Source organism: Diorhabda sublineata, chromosome 4 (genome assembly GCF_026230105.1).
Source record: "Diorhabda sublineata isolate icDioSubl1.1 chromosome 4, icDioSubl1.1, whole genome shotgun sequence".
In the NCBI taxonomy this organism is placed as follows: domain Eukaryota; kingdom Metazoa; phylum Arthropoda; class Insecta; order Coleoptera; family Chrysomelidae; genus Diorhabda; species Diorhabda sublineata.
In genome coordinates, this window is record NC_079477.1 from 29,338,100 (window position 1) to 29,356,120 (window position 18,021).

The 18,021-nt window shown below is 32.7% G+C and overlaps 1 protein-coding gene across 1 annotated transcript in view; it reads right to left on the bottom strand.

Moving 5' to 3' along the window:
• LOC130442749 (uncharacterized) overlaps positions 1-18,021 on the bottom strand; it is a 245,412-nt gene that overhangs the window by 116,892 nt on the left and 110,499 nt on the right. The window contains exon 2 of the mRNA XM_056777098.1: positions 13,371-13,534. The gene's annotated coding sequence lies outside the window, so the exon portion shown is untranslated. The remainder of the gene's footprint in view (positions 1-13,370; positions 13,535-18,021) is intronic.

Genomic DNA, 18,021 nt, shown 5'->3' on the forward strand with positions numbered 1-18,021 from the left:
CCGCCTCAATGAATACCTAAAGACGTTAGATGATGCAACGCAGAGGTCTAAACTTCTATCCACATTCTCTTGAACATTGAGACAATACAGAACACCAGAGCACTGCACTTGGGAGCGACTGAAATAGAAGATTTCTGGCTGCCTCAGTCATCCCACATCCGGAACTTTTTAAGAGGAGTGAGATTAATAGATTAGCTGTAAACACAGGGTTCCCCAGTACTGCATCAAGAAAAAGGGAAACAGTAGATTCTTTGGTTCGAACTATACATGGTACAGACTTGTAACAAGGCTGTTTTGAATTCAAATTTATCCCAATGCATCGTATTAGAAGGATCAAGCTATTTCAAGCGAATTTAGGAATTCAACAAAAATGTTTTCCGAAATGAATTAGTAAGCAGACTTGGAAGTCTACCAGTTTTATAATAACCAGATATCTGAAATGTTTTGAGTATACAATAGGTAAAAAATAATTCATATTATTTAGTAGGTTAGACGGATTCTGACGATACAAGAGATAAATGGCTTTGTATTATGTTAAAAGGTGATATTTCAAAGGAATATAGAAACGCCAGATTATTTTTCTCAATAATGATTAAAGTGTTATTAAAGAAATAAACCGAAAGTAACATTAATATTATAGAAAGTCCAAAATGTGTAATGAGCTACCAATTACAAAGGTTTTTGGACAACATTAGATTTAGTATGCGTTGATAAGTGTTACTTATAGAAGTGAGATTCTTGCAACGGGATCTTCTTTATAGCAAATGCTACAAGTTCACAAGAGATCTATTTAGTTATTTTAAAATAAAAATATCACATCTCCGAGAAAGTATTGGTTTTCCTACCTAAAAATATACGATTATATTTGCTATAATCTCTTCATCTTTCATAAGTAATTTTTTGTATTCGAAAAGAGAAATATTCAGAGGGAGCCAAATCAGGTGAATACATCGTATGAGGTAATTAATCTAAATGAAGTGGGTGATTATTTGTGAATAACAGAGGGCAAATGAGCAGTTATTATTTAGTTTTTTTCTCGATAATCTACTACATCCAGTGGAATTCCAAAATACGACCTTATTTACTTAAAAACAATTTTTGCCTTCTTACGAGCATGTTATTCGGATGAAGTCGATCAATGAAGAAAAACTTAACTCCAACAACTTTTGCATATAATATATTGGTTCCTTTCAAAAATTGTATTCTGATAGAGCGTTACTTCAGAAACGCGTAGATGATGTTTATGAAACAGGTCCTTGTTAATAATGTTAATAGAATCTGAAGTTAGTCGAATGATATTTTATGATATTGTTTTTTATAACTTATCTACAGGTTGTTGAGGATATTTGTATAGAATCAATTTCTAGGAGGGCCTTAGCGTTTGTATACTTTTTAGAAACGAGTTTAGAGTATTCTACGTATAGCATAACCTAATAGATATTATGAACTGGTGACAAGAAATAAATGGATAGCTATGGTTCAAACGACGAAAAAACTGTCTTTAGAAGGCTTGTTGGACGTGCCTATGCAGCTCAAGACATGGCGTATGCCACCGCAGTTCAGCAAGGTATTGATATTTTGGTAACTGGGGAACCGAACAAAAGAAGAACTAAAGAAGCAAACTGGATCAAGGACAGCAGGCATAATGTGGGGGTCCTACTTCTGAATAAAAAGCTTGGCGTAATAAACCACGTAGCCGGAGATGGTCACGTAATTATCAAACTCAAAGATCTTGAGCTGATATGTTGCTATATATCCCCAAACATCAGATTGGAAGACTACAAAACTGAGGTGGACAGTATAAAGGAGCACATAACGAACAACAGTGATGCCATTATTCTGGGAGACCTAAATGCCAAGTCCCCAATGTGGGGATCACCTGTAACCGATGAAAAGGGTCAATACTGGGTGGAATGGATCAACGCTCGCGATTTGGTGGTTCTGAATACTGGAAATGAGCCCACATTTATCCGAGGAGATCCGAGTCCTTTATTGATGTCACCATAGCAACCAATTGTGTATCTCAAAGAGTAACCAACTGGGAGATACTTGATACCGAAACACTGACAGAGCACAGACATATCGCATTTGAAATTAAAGTAAATAGAGCGAAGATCAAAACAACTTATTGATTGGACCGCCTTTAAAGCCTGCATAGAGTTACTTACCATTACTCCAGATGAAGTGAGTCATGAAACAGGAACCAAGCTGATACAAATGGCAAGCAAGAACAGCACGCCAAATCGAATTTCAAAGACTGAAACACCGTATTGGTGGAATGAAAACATTGCTGCAAAACGGTCACTATGCAACAGATTAAGAAGGGTACAACAACGTGCGGCGAGAAGAAACAACCCAAACATGATATTGACGATAAGACGATATTGAAGCAATGAAAGAGGCGTACAAGACCAATAGAAGGGAACTCTGCTGCCTAATTAAGGAATCAAAGAAGAAACACTGGAACGGCATATGCAAAGAACTTGATAATAATATATGGGGAGATGCGTATAAGCTAGTAGCAAAAAAGCTTAATACTCTAAAACCCTATGAGCTTGACATCGAAAAGAAATCCGAAATCGTGGCAGTACTGTTTCCACCCGGAAATGATAAGTGGAGATACCCTGAAAAGGAAGCTCCAGCCCCACCCTTCAAAGCAGAAGAGCTAAGGAAGGTAGCCCAAGGTATCAAATGTGGAAAATCACCTGGAATTGACCGAATTCCCCCTAAGGCTATCAAAATAGTAGCAGATTGTGCCCCAGACTGGTTATTAGGCATGATGAACAAACTACTCCAAAAACAGGAATTTCCAAATGAATGGAAAGTTGCAAAGATGGTTTTAATACTAAAACCAGGAAAGTCAGCTGAGTTAACTAGTTCCTACAGACCACTCTGTCTGTTAAATTCTTTGAGCAAGTTACTAGAAGCGTTCATATGGGAAAGACTACAAGATGAGCTTAAAGACAGAGGAGGGTTGCACATGTGTCAGTATGGATTTCAAAAAGGGAAATCCACGATCCAGGCTGTAGAAGCTGCACTGAATACTGTAACGGAATTCAAAAGTAGATTCTACACCCTTGTCACAATTGACGTTAAGAATGCTTTCAACACTGCATGCCACAGCCTGATTATCAAAGAGTTACAAAAAAGGAAAATATCGACATATCTAATAAACCTTGTCTCTAACTATTTAAGAAACAGAAAGCTGCAATAAGAAAAGAATAGGGAGGTGGATATTACGTCAGGTGTTCCCCAGGGTTCCGTCCTGGGTCCACTGCTGTGGAATGTACTATATGACGGTGTGCTGAGCTTAGAACTAACTCGTAATGCTGTAACAATAGCATTTGCCGACGATCTGGCGCTGATAGTCGGAGCAGAAAGCCAACAGACATTGGTTACAAACACCAACATGTGCCTGGAAAAAATAAATACATGGATAAGAGACAACAAGCTTGCTCTTGCTCCCCACAAAACTGAGGCAATCCTACTAAAGGGTAAACAAAAGAGGGAGCAAATAAGCTTCAGCGTAGACGGAGTCAATATAAAGCCAGCAAAGAACCTGAGATACCTAGGTATAAACATTGACGAAAGTAGAAATTTTGGCAAACATGTAGAAACAGTAACAAAGAAAGCAATAGAAAGGGTTTCCAAACTTGCTCGGATTATGCCAAACGTAGGAGGTCCTAGGCAAAGCAAAAGAGCAGTGTTGTTGTGTAGTGCTATGCAAAATATTGTCCTATATGGAGCCCCAATATGGCAAAAAGCGCTTATGAGAAAAAACACTATACTACGGTCAATAGAGCACAAAGAGACATGCTGCTGCGTGTAGCCTCCGCCTTCCGAACTGTGTCTGGGGTAGCACTCCAAGTAATTACGGCTACGGTGCCCATTGATCTCTTAGCCCAGGAAAGAACATCCAAGTACAAATCGCTACAGAATAGCAACGAAGCTAGATAAAGTTCCCTCACAACATGGCAAACTAGATGGGAAGGTGAGACAGTAAAGGCCCAATGGACCAAAAGGTTAATACCAGACATCAAGCCGTGGGTTAAGTGCGAGCACCGCCAAGTAGACTACTACCTGACACAGGTCCTAACAGGACATGGCGTCTTTCGATGTTATGCCAAAAGGTTCAGAAAAGACACCACGGATAGATGTATATACTGTGCCGCCATAGACACTGCGGAACATACCATCTTCGTATGCTACAAGTGGAGAGAGGTCAGAGACAGGACTTGCAGACAGCTGGAATGCGAGCTCACTCCAGACAACATTGTAGAGAAGATGCTTGACAGCTCAGAGAACTGGAAATCGGTGCAGAACATGGCTAAGAGTATTCTCAGTAACAAGGAAAAAGATGAAAGACAAAGACAGCAGAGAGAAAGGAACCCGAACTCCTGATCCCGAGAGGGGAAGGGAGACGTAGGGTAAAAGGAAACCACTGATAGCCCGTCACTCATGAACTATGTTCCAGGAACGATGCCATAAGTGACAAAAGGGGCCGTAGACGACTAGAAGGGCACTCCAACCGTCCGAGCCCCTCTGCTGAGCAGGACTCCGCAGAGGTGGTGAATGTTTCCCAACAAATTGCTGAGGAAGTGTGAGGAAGTCGTTTAAAAAAAATAGATATTATGAAGGAAACTTTGGAAGAATAATAATTTTTCTTACCATAGTCTGTTCAAGGCTTTTTTACTTAGTCAAGCTCTTAAATCTAAATACTTGTGTCGAGTAAAGAAGGAATCATTCTACGAGGGCAATATTTACTTAACTTTACCTCGGTTTTTTCAATTGTTTTTCCTTGAAAAGTGTAATAAACATTAGACATTATTTTTTCTTAATTTTCACACATCAACGTTAACATTTTTGTGTACTTGAGTATTAAATCTCATCTAAATGTGAGAATTATGTAAAAATGTGAAAAAAATCTGAACATTTGAAATCACTAATGATTTTACATTCAAATATCAGCAGTAAGAATTCATTTACTTGATTCTATGTATAAATTCCATTTAAATGCTTAAGCTGTCTTAATTTTATTATTTTGCAGTCATAAATAGTGTTTATGATGTACATCGTCGACACTTACATACATATATTTCCAATAAAAATCTAAATGGGAAAGTTGGTTCAAAACTATCTCAAGTTGATTGTTACACTTTCTTAAATTTTAGAAAAAAAATTTCGTAATAAACAATTTAAAAATCTAATTTTATCTTCCCTGAAGTTTCTTTATGATGTTTTCTTGTCTAGAGCAGCTTATTGAAAATTTTTTCGGCTTCCATAAAAAAATTAATTCTGGTTGTCGATATCATTGTGAAGTCAACCACTATCTAACAAATATTCTCTGAGAATATGGCTACGAATAGTAAGATTCCCTCATTCTGAAGTCGTAGAGCTATTATAAATCACTGCTAATAATTTGGAGATTGTACTCAAGCAGACAATTCAACAAAAGACACTGTGGAAGCAATTTTGTCATCTGTAACTGTCTGGAATTCGCTTATATACCCCTGTTCCATATGAAGACAGCTAAAAGTGGTAACAGATATACCCCATTTTCAAACTAGGAAGAACGATTTGAATTTAGGTTGACAATTCTGTAGATTTCTGATCAGTCAAATCGCAGCAGGTTTACACAGCACTTTCAACTTATAGTATTATGATTGATAATTATATAAATTGTAAGCAAATAATGTCTATTTTTGTCTGTTTCTTGTCAGAACTAATTTGAAAATGGGCTCTTATCATGTTCCAAGTACTAGCAGACATTATTCGCGCCCCTAAAATGGGGTTTTGTAATTTTAGGCCACTGATCATCTACAGGGAAGCTAAACATTGTGAATTTGTATGAACAAATCTCAGATTATGAACCAGAGACAAAGGTGAATGCCATTGTGCGTAAAAAGGTTGGGTAAGTTATTACTTACATACTTTTGTATGAAATTAACGAATTTTTCTATAAGAGTTGCTAGATTTACTGTGTTTAGAATTATTGAAAACTATAGAAACACTGGAATAATCATCCCTTCTAACCATCGTGCAGGAATTGTAGAAACGATACAACAAAAAATACAATTCGACGCATTGTTCATGGTATCGTTTTTAAAAATGAAATTTCAAATAATGAGATCCTATTTAGGCTGCCACCATATAATTGTAAATTGAACTCGTTAGAATTTATTTGAGATTAAGTAAAAAATGAAGTGGCAGCCAAAAATAATACTTTTAAAGAAAAGATGTAAAGAATCCTCTAATACAAGTCTAGGATTGTGAATGGTCTTATAGAACTGAACATCGTTCCCTTCTTTAGTGAGGCAGATTTTCAGTGAATAATTATTTACAGCTTCATATAAGCTCATTTATTGTTGTTTGAGCTAACAAATAATAGAAAATGTAATTAATAGTACTGCAAAATGTTTATTTGTTACAAATAGTGTTTAATAAAAAGTATGCAAATAGTTCAGTGATTTTTATACCACACCTGATTACTGTTTACTGGAATAAAATAATGTTTTCAGAATGAAGATTAAATATAATAGGTTGTGTATGGAGAAAAGGCCCTTTATTATACGATTTGGAAATTTCCTATTCTATATAGAGAAAAGTGCTTCATTGTCGAAAAATTGTTACAATTTATAGACAAAAGCTTGTAAAAACTGAAAAACAAACATAAAAATAACTGAATAAAGATACAAATAAAATTTCAATATACAGAGAAAAACCACAATGAGTAACAAAATTGTAGTAATAGTAATAGGTAATAATCCAATAATCCATAGCAAAATTAGACCAGTATGCAGCATACCCGGAATTAAATATTATTATTAGAACAGTCGTTTACAGAGAAGAAGGTACTCAATTTATTGTGGAATGCGGCAAAAGGTAATATCGATTTGATTTCAATTGGCAAGTGATAGTGCATTTTTTTGCATTGTAAAATATTGAGCCCTTAACAAATTCTGAACGTGGAGTTGGTAGATAAAAGTCGTAATCCGCGTTCCTAAGTGGATAGCCGTGCAAAGACCTTTCTGAAATTGGAGAAGCGTGCTTATGAATTAGGCAAACGAATTCAAAGATAAATAAGGGAGGAAGAGTCATAATTTTTAATCTTTTAAAGAAGTCCCTGCGTGAGTCCTGTTGTTTACTCCGGTTTCTTACTGGGAACGTGGCAATGAAACACCCAAATGGACTAATTTCAATATATTTCCCGAGCTTTCCAATACTTATGTATTCATCGTCTGCAAAACAATTGTTTGAATTGTATTAATTCTTGTAAAAATTTTTGAAATCATCAGGATTCAATATTCGAAGTAACGTTAATAGAAGTATTGAATCCTATGATATTAAAAATTTTTACAAGAATTAATACAATTCAAAACCACCTAAAATCTTAATTAATTATTTGGGTGATATATTTCGATTTTTAAATCAAATAAGTTCTTGTATTCTGTAATGGAACATTTTCTTATATTTCACACTCAACAAATTTTTTATTCAACTGATCTTCATCCCTCATATAGCGCAATTTTCGATAAACAAAAATTCTCTGCTCTCTGAATATTGCAATTTTCGTCTATTGTGGTTCCTTTTATTCTGAATTATTCATAATTATTTGATCCTAAACGACTCATATTTCATCATTGTTTTGCCGATAAATACAAAATTTTTCAATGTACCACCAAATGCAACTGTTATTAACCTTGTTACAAACGTACCCATCAACCATGATATTCTTTCTACATTTAATTTTACAATTCGTTTATTTTTTTTTAAATAATATGCATTCGCTCATTTACAATGTATTTATCAAGTTAATTATTATTTAGTTTGTGATTTATTATTTCCAGACTGTATAATTTCAGTATGACTAGTATTTTATATCATCTCTTCCAATCTAGTAATTTTTTTAGTGAATCCTAGTGGTGTAATTCAGATTTCCTGAAATGATCCTCCTAGTTCAAAAACAGGGTATAGAATGGAAGATGAAGAAATTAGTAATATTAGTAATTATTAGTAATATTCATAGTATAAAACTTCTAGACACGAGTAGTACTACCTCTATCAATAATTGCGGACAATATAAATGATTTTTATGTTTTACATCTTTCTTATATTCAGTAGCTAACGATATATGATATTATTCAATACAAGTTCGTGTAACTATTAACTTTTATTATATGATATTGACCTTGAATTGCCAGAAAACCAAACTAATCTTCAATTTACTTAAAAAGTTATAAAAAGTGTTAAAATGTGAGAACAGGTGAGTTAACGGAAGAATCATTCATAAAACATATTAAAATGAAATGTTACGTTACTGTAATAGATGAAAATTAGCGAAGAACACGATGAATCGTTTGTGGGTTTTTTTTCTTTAGAGAAGATATAATGGTGCTCCTACGATGATAAATTATTATTGATGTAGGTTACGCCACTCGAAAATCACAGAGGTACTGCTGTGATAAGAAATATACCGCTGACTGAGCAAACTACGCCGTAAAATGTAATTCAATTATGGAACAAATTATTTCCGTAATAATTAATAATTTGTATAATGTAAATACTTTTTTAATGCCTGATTAAAATTGAGTCCGAGATACAAACATATACTCGGTGGTTGGCACTTCATTCATTTTATTTGAAATATGACTGTAATTCAAATTCTACATTCATAGTCTCATAAGTAGGTATGGTATTGGTTAATAAAAAATCGCACAGGGCAATACCTGGGGAATTATTAGTATGGTATACCTTCAGATTTCTGCAGCGTATAACTCACTATTGTGTAAACTCGCTTCAAATAGTGTAATTCTCTGTGTTAGTGTAGTTGTTGTATTCAGTAGTCAGATCTACTACTTAACTGGAGATTAGAAAATATGACTTATCTTCTTTTTTTCTTCTCGAGAAATCCAGGAAGAACGTATTGATAGCAATAATGTTGATTAAGCATTTGCCCTCCAGAGTCCGGTAAAAATGAACGATATTATCACTTAATGATACAATCATATTCATTATTCCAGGTATATCACAATCGTGAATAACTGATCTAATTTTCCATTTATATTTAGCTATATATTTTGGAATACAATTAAACTACTAGATCCTGACGGTTAAAATGTCATAAAATAGTATGCAAGGGTTCCTACTTAAGTTTTGAGATAGGCAAATAAAAACAATGATATGTCTTTATTCTTTTTCAAAATATTCCGTATTAAGATCCATACACGTTTGCATGTTTTTGAACCAATTGTCGACTGGAATGTCATTTGTACGCATCAACCGCTTCTTAAGGTGTATAAAAACGTTAACCTCGTAATATATTTTTAATATGCGGGAATAAGAAGAAACCATTGGATGCCAAACAAGGTCTGTACGACGGTTAATCCATCAGTTTGACGCTTTGCCGATCCTAAAAAGTTTTTGTTTGAATTGATGTAAGTTGAGAATGATTTGTCTTCTGCCATTGTCTGCAAAAACAGGCGACAATTTGCTTCAAAGGTTTGGATTTGGCTCGTCTCGAAAGACCCATAGAGTCGATTGTTGATTAGTTTTGGTTTCATATGTATAGATCCATGATTCGTCGCCTGTCAGGATCTTATAGACCTCACTCTAAGTACTACGATTATATATTTTTTTTGTATTCATTTGCATCAATCGACACGAGCTTTTTTTAACAATTGTCAAATTATGCGATATCAATCTTTTTGACAGCCAAATATTCATGTACCATTGAATGTATGTCACATGACGATCTTGCAATATCACTTTATGCACAGCATCGATTTTTTCTAGTACTTGTACCGAAAGACGGTTGCTCGAGATGGTGCTTCATCATCAAAGTTGACGCTGTCATAGAAAATCATCGCGCGGAAATATTTGTGATATCATTCTATTTTCTGACCAAGATGAATGTTTCAAGTATCTGACGATATTTATGATGCTAATGTTGGATTTGTCATATGTTGCCATATCTCAAAAGTTAAGTAGCAGCCCTCGTATTTGAAGGTTTTCTATCGACAACTGCTCGGAATAAAGCCTCATTTTATTCTCTGCATAGGTAGATTATTGCATCTAATCTAGCATAACCGTCTTTGATCCTACTTGTAACTCAATTTTAAATTAAATGGAAAGTCCTGTAAAGATGCTAGCGCACTGCTAATTAAATGTTAAAAAAGCTAGTACATAATGTACACAGACATAAATACAGACGTTTTGTATAAGATGGTTAGAAGACATATTCATAAATGTAACAACTGAAATATTTATAATATATTCAGTACTACCATATCTCAAAACTTAAGTAGCAGCCCTCGTAAATGTTCTAACACTTATAACTCTTTTAAAAATGACACGAGGTCCACCATTATTTGATATTCCCAACATATATCACATGATTCTTACTAGCCCTGCTTTTTGAAAATCCTTGAGCATGTGAAGAACCCAACCATTAACATTTACTGTTGGAGATCAAACTTCAAAAGTGGCCCTAGGATTTTCTTCTATGATACGCAAATATTTTCTCGAGAAATCCATTTCAATGGCAATACGTATGTACTACTATCTAATCTATGATAATAGTGGACTCAATGTTAGTCAGAGCTTACTACTTAAGGATGTTGGTATAGAAAAATGAAATGTTGCCGTCTATTTTCGTGGCAACTTAAAATATAAAGATTGCTTCTTCAGATCGACATCATCAATATCAGTTTTGTTCAATTCAAATAATCGTATTCTCTTCTTCTTTTCGAATTGCAAACAATAGTTTTCGCTTCTTTTCTCACAATAATCACCAAATTGATATGAAATGACATATTATGTTGTGTGTTACTACGTACTAAAGTAAAATTGAATACTATATTAATCAAGTTCAATTTTTTTCTTGCCTGAGACTCTTCAATGAATTTAAATGATCTAACCAGATCGCTCCTCAAGTCTTCGGATTCATTCATTCTCTTAATGACCGAAATTCTTCTAAAATCATCATATCTGCTTGAAATCTACAAAGATCTCACTTACTCTTTTCTTTATTGCTACAGCAAGATATTCACGTAGTTTGTTACAGAGGTTCTTCGTCATAAATTCAGCATACGAATACCTTTAATATGTCCTGTATCTTTTCCATACTTTTTTATAAATTACATGACTGTCATTTGCTGCTATGCTCTGTTTTTGCTGTTTTAAAATTCCATTTTGCCTTGCTCAAATTATTTCAAATATTTCTCCCTTTCTATCAACTGAGAGTCTGTTACTCGGTTAATAAGAGATATTGATAATCTTTAGTAATCTGTATTGGATAAATTTCTTCCATTATTACGTTAATGAAATTGATACCATCATCCTAACTCCACTTCATTTCGTCATCTAACTAGGCTTAGATGATTTTTGAAATAAATATCAACAAAAACCACACACTATATAAAATTTCATTTTATACTGATATCCTAGAGACGTTTGAAAATAAAAAGGAACTCGAATATTTTTACGATTCCAAATACGCTCAAAAATACTCTTTCATTACTGTCTATTTTCATGTAATCCTTTTAATAATATGTTTCAGCTTATAAGTATATAAAAGTGATGCAACGACGTCACTGTTCTTGAAATGAAATAATGACTTCCTTACTCGGTTTATACAATTATTGGAGCAATATACATGAATTTCACGACTTTAATTTTGTACTAACATGGATTTTCATTCTCACAAAGACAAATAAACTAAAATCTGGAATCTAATACATTGACAGAAATATTTGCTTCTATTGAGAAAGAAATATTTGCTTCTATTGAGAAAATAGATTTCATTATGGTATACATTTATTGTAATTGAAACTAGTTACTAGTCGTTATACGAATATTTTTATCAGTATAATGTTGGATCTGGAAAAATGGCTAAATTAAAATTTTGAATATTTCATAAAATTTATCATGTAATGTATTTTTATGGAGTATTAATTGAAATAATCTTGATCAGTTAATAAAGAAATAAGTGTTAAAAGTGGAATTATATATCACTAAAGATTTCAATTTTCGAACAACAGATCAATATCGATCTTGATTCGCATATTCGAGCTAAGTATTTTTCGAAGTTAAATTCCAACTTCAATTTGCTTCTTCTTGTTTCTTGATACTCGATTGCTGAATTTTATTTTCAGCTTTTATCATCGCTATAGGCATTTATAATAAAAATATATTTGAATGTACTGATCAATTTATCATAATAAAGATATTAAAGGAAACTTGTGGTTTCTTTTGTATAGAAGTTCACTAGCAAAATCTGGTTTGTTGGTCTATCATTAAATTTTATGTTCAGTTAATTACTAAGTTGAGATTATAAATTACTGAAGAAAGTTTAGTGAATAATTTAAAGATTCGTGTCGTTAACATCTGATCAAAATTGATTTCATCTATAAATATGACTATCCTTGAAACACGATTTTGTAGGAATACTATAATAAACAACGAGGTGCAAATTGTGGTTAAAACGGCAATTTAAATAAAATATAAGATATTATATACATCAAAATATAATTTGTCTCTTATTTAGTATCTGTTCTTCTTTCGGTATAGTATATAAATACTTGTGTGTGTATTTCAACACATTTTTTCTTAGGTTAGCGTTTTGCTTAGATATTTTGTCTTGTATTCTGTATTTACGTTTGATTTGAACATCTTATCTTACTCAAGTAGTACATGAGTTTAAAGAACTGAACTAACCAGCTTTTTTGGTTATGTTGAAAAGGTTATGTTATATTCTTCGTTTTAAATACTATGTTCAGGCGTTTTGTGGATATTGATTGGTGAAAAACTGATTGGTAAGTAGCTTGGTAAGTAGCTTTTCCAGCTTCTTGAACGTTTTGAAAAATACGCTATCAGTTCAAACTTTGAAATAACGTTTAAAACGATATGCATCAAGTTTGACACCTCTACAACTCATGTGCACAAGTTTTTGAGACCGAGAAGGCATTTTGCTCATTGATTTCTTACCGCGAGGCCAAGCGGTCAATTCACATATTTACTGAGAGGTCATTAAGAACTTGTGTAAAATAGAACAAGTAGTTTTTTCCATGAAGATACCCGATCTTACACTGCGAATGTGACATCTATAGGAAATCGACTAGCGACTCTTATCTCTTCTTACACCTAAAATTTTTCCTTGAAGATCAACACTTAAAGGATGACGACGCTCTGAAAGAACATGTTACCACGTGGTTGAAACCAAAGTCTTTATGAAAATTTCGCTATGTGGAAAACTTGTTTAAAAGCTGTAGATTTTTGTAGAATAAATATTTTTTCTATTTTTTCTGTATCTGCTCACACTTTGTGGATATACCTTTTATATGAATTTCTACAGAATTGGTTATTTTTCTCACCTGAGACAATATGCTTCTCGAAAATGTCTTATGCCATGATGTATTCGAAACCTTGAGACGAGTTGGTGAGATACGAATGAACCAAAACTTCAGATGAGCTCCCTGATTAAAGAGAGGTTTGTCTAATAAAACCAGTTCTTCGGGCATGAATAGATCCAAGAAAACTGCAACAAAATTGTTGATTAAAATCAATACCATTATGTTAAAAAATGTAATTTTCCATTGCCAAAATATATGATAAGGAATATTTACGTTTATAATATAAATAATCGAATTAACTCACACATAATTAGTTTTTTGCTAGTCAGGCATTCCTCTTTCCAATTGCACAAAAATGAGTCGGGAGAGGAATTAAAAATCACTTGACACAGATAGCCAGAGAGCTAATGAACCTTTATTTAGAAAATGATGAAAAATTTGTTGAAAAAATAATCCATCATCAAACTTCATTAGATATATTCGTTATGTATCTAACAGTACTTTTTGGGCGTTGGTTATAAAAAGTATCAACTTTATTATTTTTATAATAAACAATTCACGCACGAATTGCGCTATCGAATTGTAATATGGAAAAAATATTTCATTTGTTTTTGTTCAAACAACCAACGTATGGAAAGATGTATAGATATCATTTCTAATAAATTTGAACATAACAGTATTCACACTATATCTACAACTAACATTCAAATAGGTGTTTTGAAGACACTTGAAACGGCGTATATAATAAATTTCAATCTACCGATATTTTATAATAGGTTGTAATTGTCTTGTTGGCCTTCTATTAACGTTAAATTATGTGGTTTGAAATATTATAAAAGCAAATACGAACTCTATTAGGAATTATAACAGGTAATTATGACTAATAAAGGCATTAAAACTATTGTTTTGAAATATATTCAGTGTATTTTATACAATACGGTCCATATGTAAGGAATAAATTCAATTTTAGCGTTATTCTGTACTATGTGAAAAAAACCTCGAGTAGGTCGATTTTTATTCTTAAATTGACAATTTACATTATGGAAATATCATCCAGCAACCACCCTGTGTTAATTTCTTTCATTATCCTAACTTCTGAATCTGCAATATTGTCTGGTCTATTGAAATATACTTCAGATTTCAAATAACCCCATAAGAAATAATCGAGAGGAGTCAAATCGGGGGATCTAGCCGGCGATTCTATCGTTCCACGTCTTCCAATCCGCCTATTTCTAACTGTACGTGCAAAATGTGGTGGAGCTCCAACTTGTTAATAGTAAAATCGATCTATCTCATTTGGATAATTAACATCAGGAGAAAGTCTTTGTAATCAAGGCACTAAGAAGTTAATTAAAAAATCTAGATTAACATCACTATTAAATGAGCCCTCGAAAAATAAGTTCCAATACTTTTATTGTTAATGATACCAGCCCAAACGTTAAATTTTGCTAACTGTAGACTGCGAAACGTGTTGACCAGGGTCAGTAGTGGATTTACCAGCAGGTGAGTAGGCTGTGGTTTGGAGCGGCAGATTTTAAGTGGCAGCAGACTTTGTTTGAAAATTGAGTGAGTTATTACCATTAATTCTAATGGAAAAACTAATTTAATGGAAAAAATGATTTGATAATGCGTGCTCTTTCAAAGCTACCTTTTATATGAAAGAATTTTAATGAAACTTTGGATCATTGAAAAGTCCGTTATTGTTCCTGCGAGAACACAGTTTAGAATACGTTTATTCAACTTAGATATAGCACTTCGTATGGTTCTGTGTAAACCAGCGACAAATTATTCATATTAGAGAAGCTTTTTATGCTTGAAGAGAGTGAAAAACTAGTTTTGATTGACTTTACGTCAAGAAAAGCTAAATGTTTTGTTTAAACATAATGCCAGATCTAATGACAAAGATTTCATATGAAGATATGATTAATTATTTGGAAATTCAGGGGCTCGCGAAAATGTAATATAATTGTAATACAAACAGAGAAAAAAATATTTATTTTATGGTTGTTAAACTAAGAAATATTAAATTAAAAATCGGTATAAAAGTTACTCGTTGCGAGCTTATGTTATCTAAATAATGTATACTTTCAGAATATACCATACCTACTTCAAAAATAGTGAATAATTGAAATTTTTTGTGCTAAAAATAATATCTGTTAACAATGTTTTAAAATATTTACTCGCATTTTTTGTATCAGTCAATGTTAATGCAGGTTAATGCATCACAATAATAGGTGAAAGTACTGTAACAGTCATTGAACATCTACTCCATTCTCCTGCTTTTGCCAGATAGTATTTCTGGTCAAGCTTCAATAAAAAAATTACGTGGTTGACTTTCCACGACGGAGAATGAGATAGAAAAAGTGATTGAAAACATTCCCAAAGACGACTGGCTTCAAGCTTTTAAGTTGAAAGCTTCGGTTACAAAAGCACATTGATGATGAACTTTGAACATAAAAAAAATCATTTTCCCAAAAAGAATAGGTTTTCTTGTATTTCAAAATATGTAGCTTCGTATATGGATCAAAGCTGAATGCAGTCAATTCATAGTAAAAATCAGTGTACAAACCGATTAAATCAGAATATTTTTTGCTAATACATAATAAAATCGTTCAAAAGCTCTTTTCTAACGTGGTACAGTTTTTCATTCAAATACTTGAAAGTTAGAAGAGCATGTGAACGCCTTATTCAAGAATTTTACAAATCTATTCATAATTACGTGAAATTACATCCTTTTTTCGAAATCAAAAGCTGTAGACAATAAATTAGGACTTCTATTCAATTATTCACGTGACAACCTATATAACGGTGCGCCACTTTTATTTCTCGATGCTATTTTGGTTCACAATGCGAAAACTGCATTCATAATACCGTGGAAACTTTGACAGAAAGATAGCCGACACGCTCTACAAATTTCTATTGTTTATCGAAGGTAACACCTAGACATTTAATTCAATGCACGTTATTATTAATGATGTATATATTCTCGAAAATTATATACGCAATGAAAATAAAAAGTTAGTCGGAATTTGTTGTAGAAATTAATTAGAGATGGTTAATTAATATGGTTTCTGAGATAAAGATAAAACTAATGATTGTTATGAACATTCATGTTCTCAACATCTTGTTTAGAATATACGTTCCTTACCAGGGCACTAAATGTTAATATAATTTGTATCCGATCAAAAACTGGTATATTTAGTGATGGAATGGTAGGAACATTATCAAAACTGCTAGTAGTTCATGAAGCTCTTGTGATATCACTTGATCTATCTTCCAATTGACATGGTCCGTGGAGCCCGTCCAGTGCTGTTATAAGCGAACTCTAAAATTTGATGAAAGTAGCGGCGCCTTTGACGTTTTTTTGTAAACAGCGGCGTGTTGTTAATGTTATTTTTCTAGAACTACTTTCTAGAAAGATATTTTTATTCATTTGATTATCTAGAATTTTTTAGAAATTCGTTTTGGATATATAAAGTAGTTGATTCAGTAAAGTTAGTTTATAATTAAAAGTCACAATGAACAGAACGACATAAAAAAAGTAACCGGTGAATTTAGATTAATTGTCTAAGTTAGTTAAGTATTAGTGAATAATTAATTATTGTATTAGTTAGTTCAGGTGTTATTGTTTAAATAGATTAAAAGAGTGAAACACAGTGTTTATAAATTCACCCCACTGATAGATATAGTATGAGTGAATATAAAAAAATATTACATTATTGATTCAATACAAAATAAAAAATTTTATAAATGATAAACATGGATAGAAATGAGAAAGCTATTAATATAATAATAAAAAAGACCTAGACCATTTGACTGAAATTTATAGTTCCATTTTATAGATACGAATAATTTAATTGACACTGCTGCAAATTTTTGGATTCAAACAACTGAAGATAAATAGTTTTTGTGGTTAAAACCGATTTATATTTTGATATTCATGTTTGAGGTGATATGTTAATTGATATAATTATGCAAGTTGCCAAACTCAAATTATATAATAAAGACCAAAATAGATGATATATTAATCAATATAATTTGTATCTTGTCAATTTCAAGTAAAATTTTTCGAACGCAACACGTTGAAACGTCAAATTTTTCATGGAAACTTACTTTTATAAATTAATATTTTTATTAATATCGTTAACAATTTATTCTGAAGAGTGAAAATTTCTTTTGACAATCACTTGACCGGTTATATTCAGTAGGTGTCTTTAGATCAGGTAGTTAGCCTTAGAAAACTAAGATCGACGAAAGCGGGGGCGATCCTTACCTAAAAGCCGACAGATGAGTGTATATTGCTATCAAAATTTGTGAAAATTGTGCTTTTTTGTGTTTGCTGGCCAAACGGGTACATTTTTCTCTCTGGTCTTCTACAGTTGGAGTCGTATGCAACCTCTAACATCATGAGAGTACGTCACGTAGGTATTTATGACTAGTGTTGTCAACGTTTTTCGTGAAAAGCATAGAATATTGACATAATTGACATGAAGTAACGTACAAATTACTTATAATTGCCACAAGGTAAGTTTTAGATATTGTTGGTATCCCGTTTTCTCATATATTTTTCACAAAATTAATCGCTCTCAAAGTTACAAAACAAGTCCTATCCGTTGTTTCTTTCGGTAAATCTACTCATTGGTACTTTATTCCACCCGACAATGCTTGATGC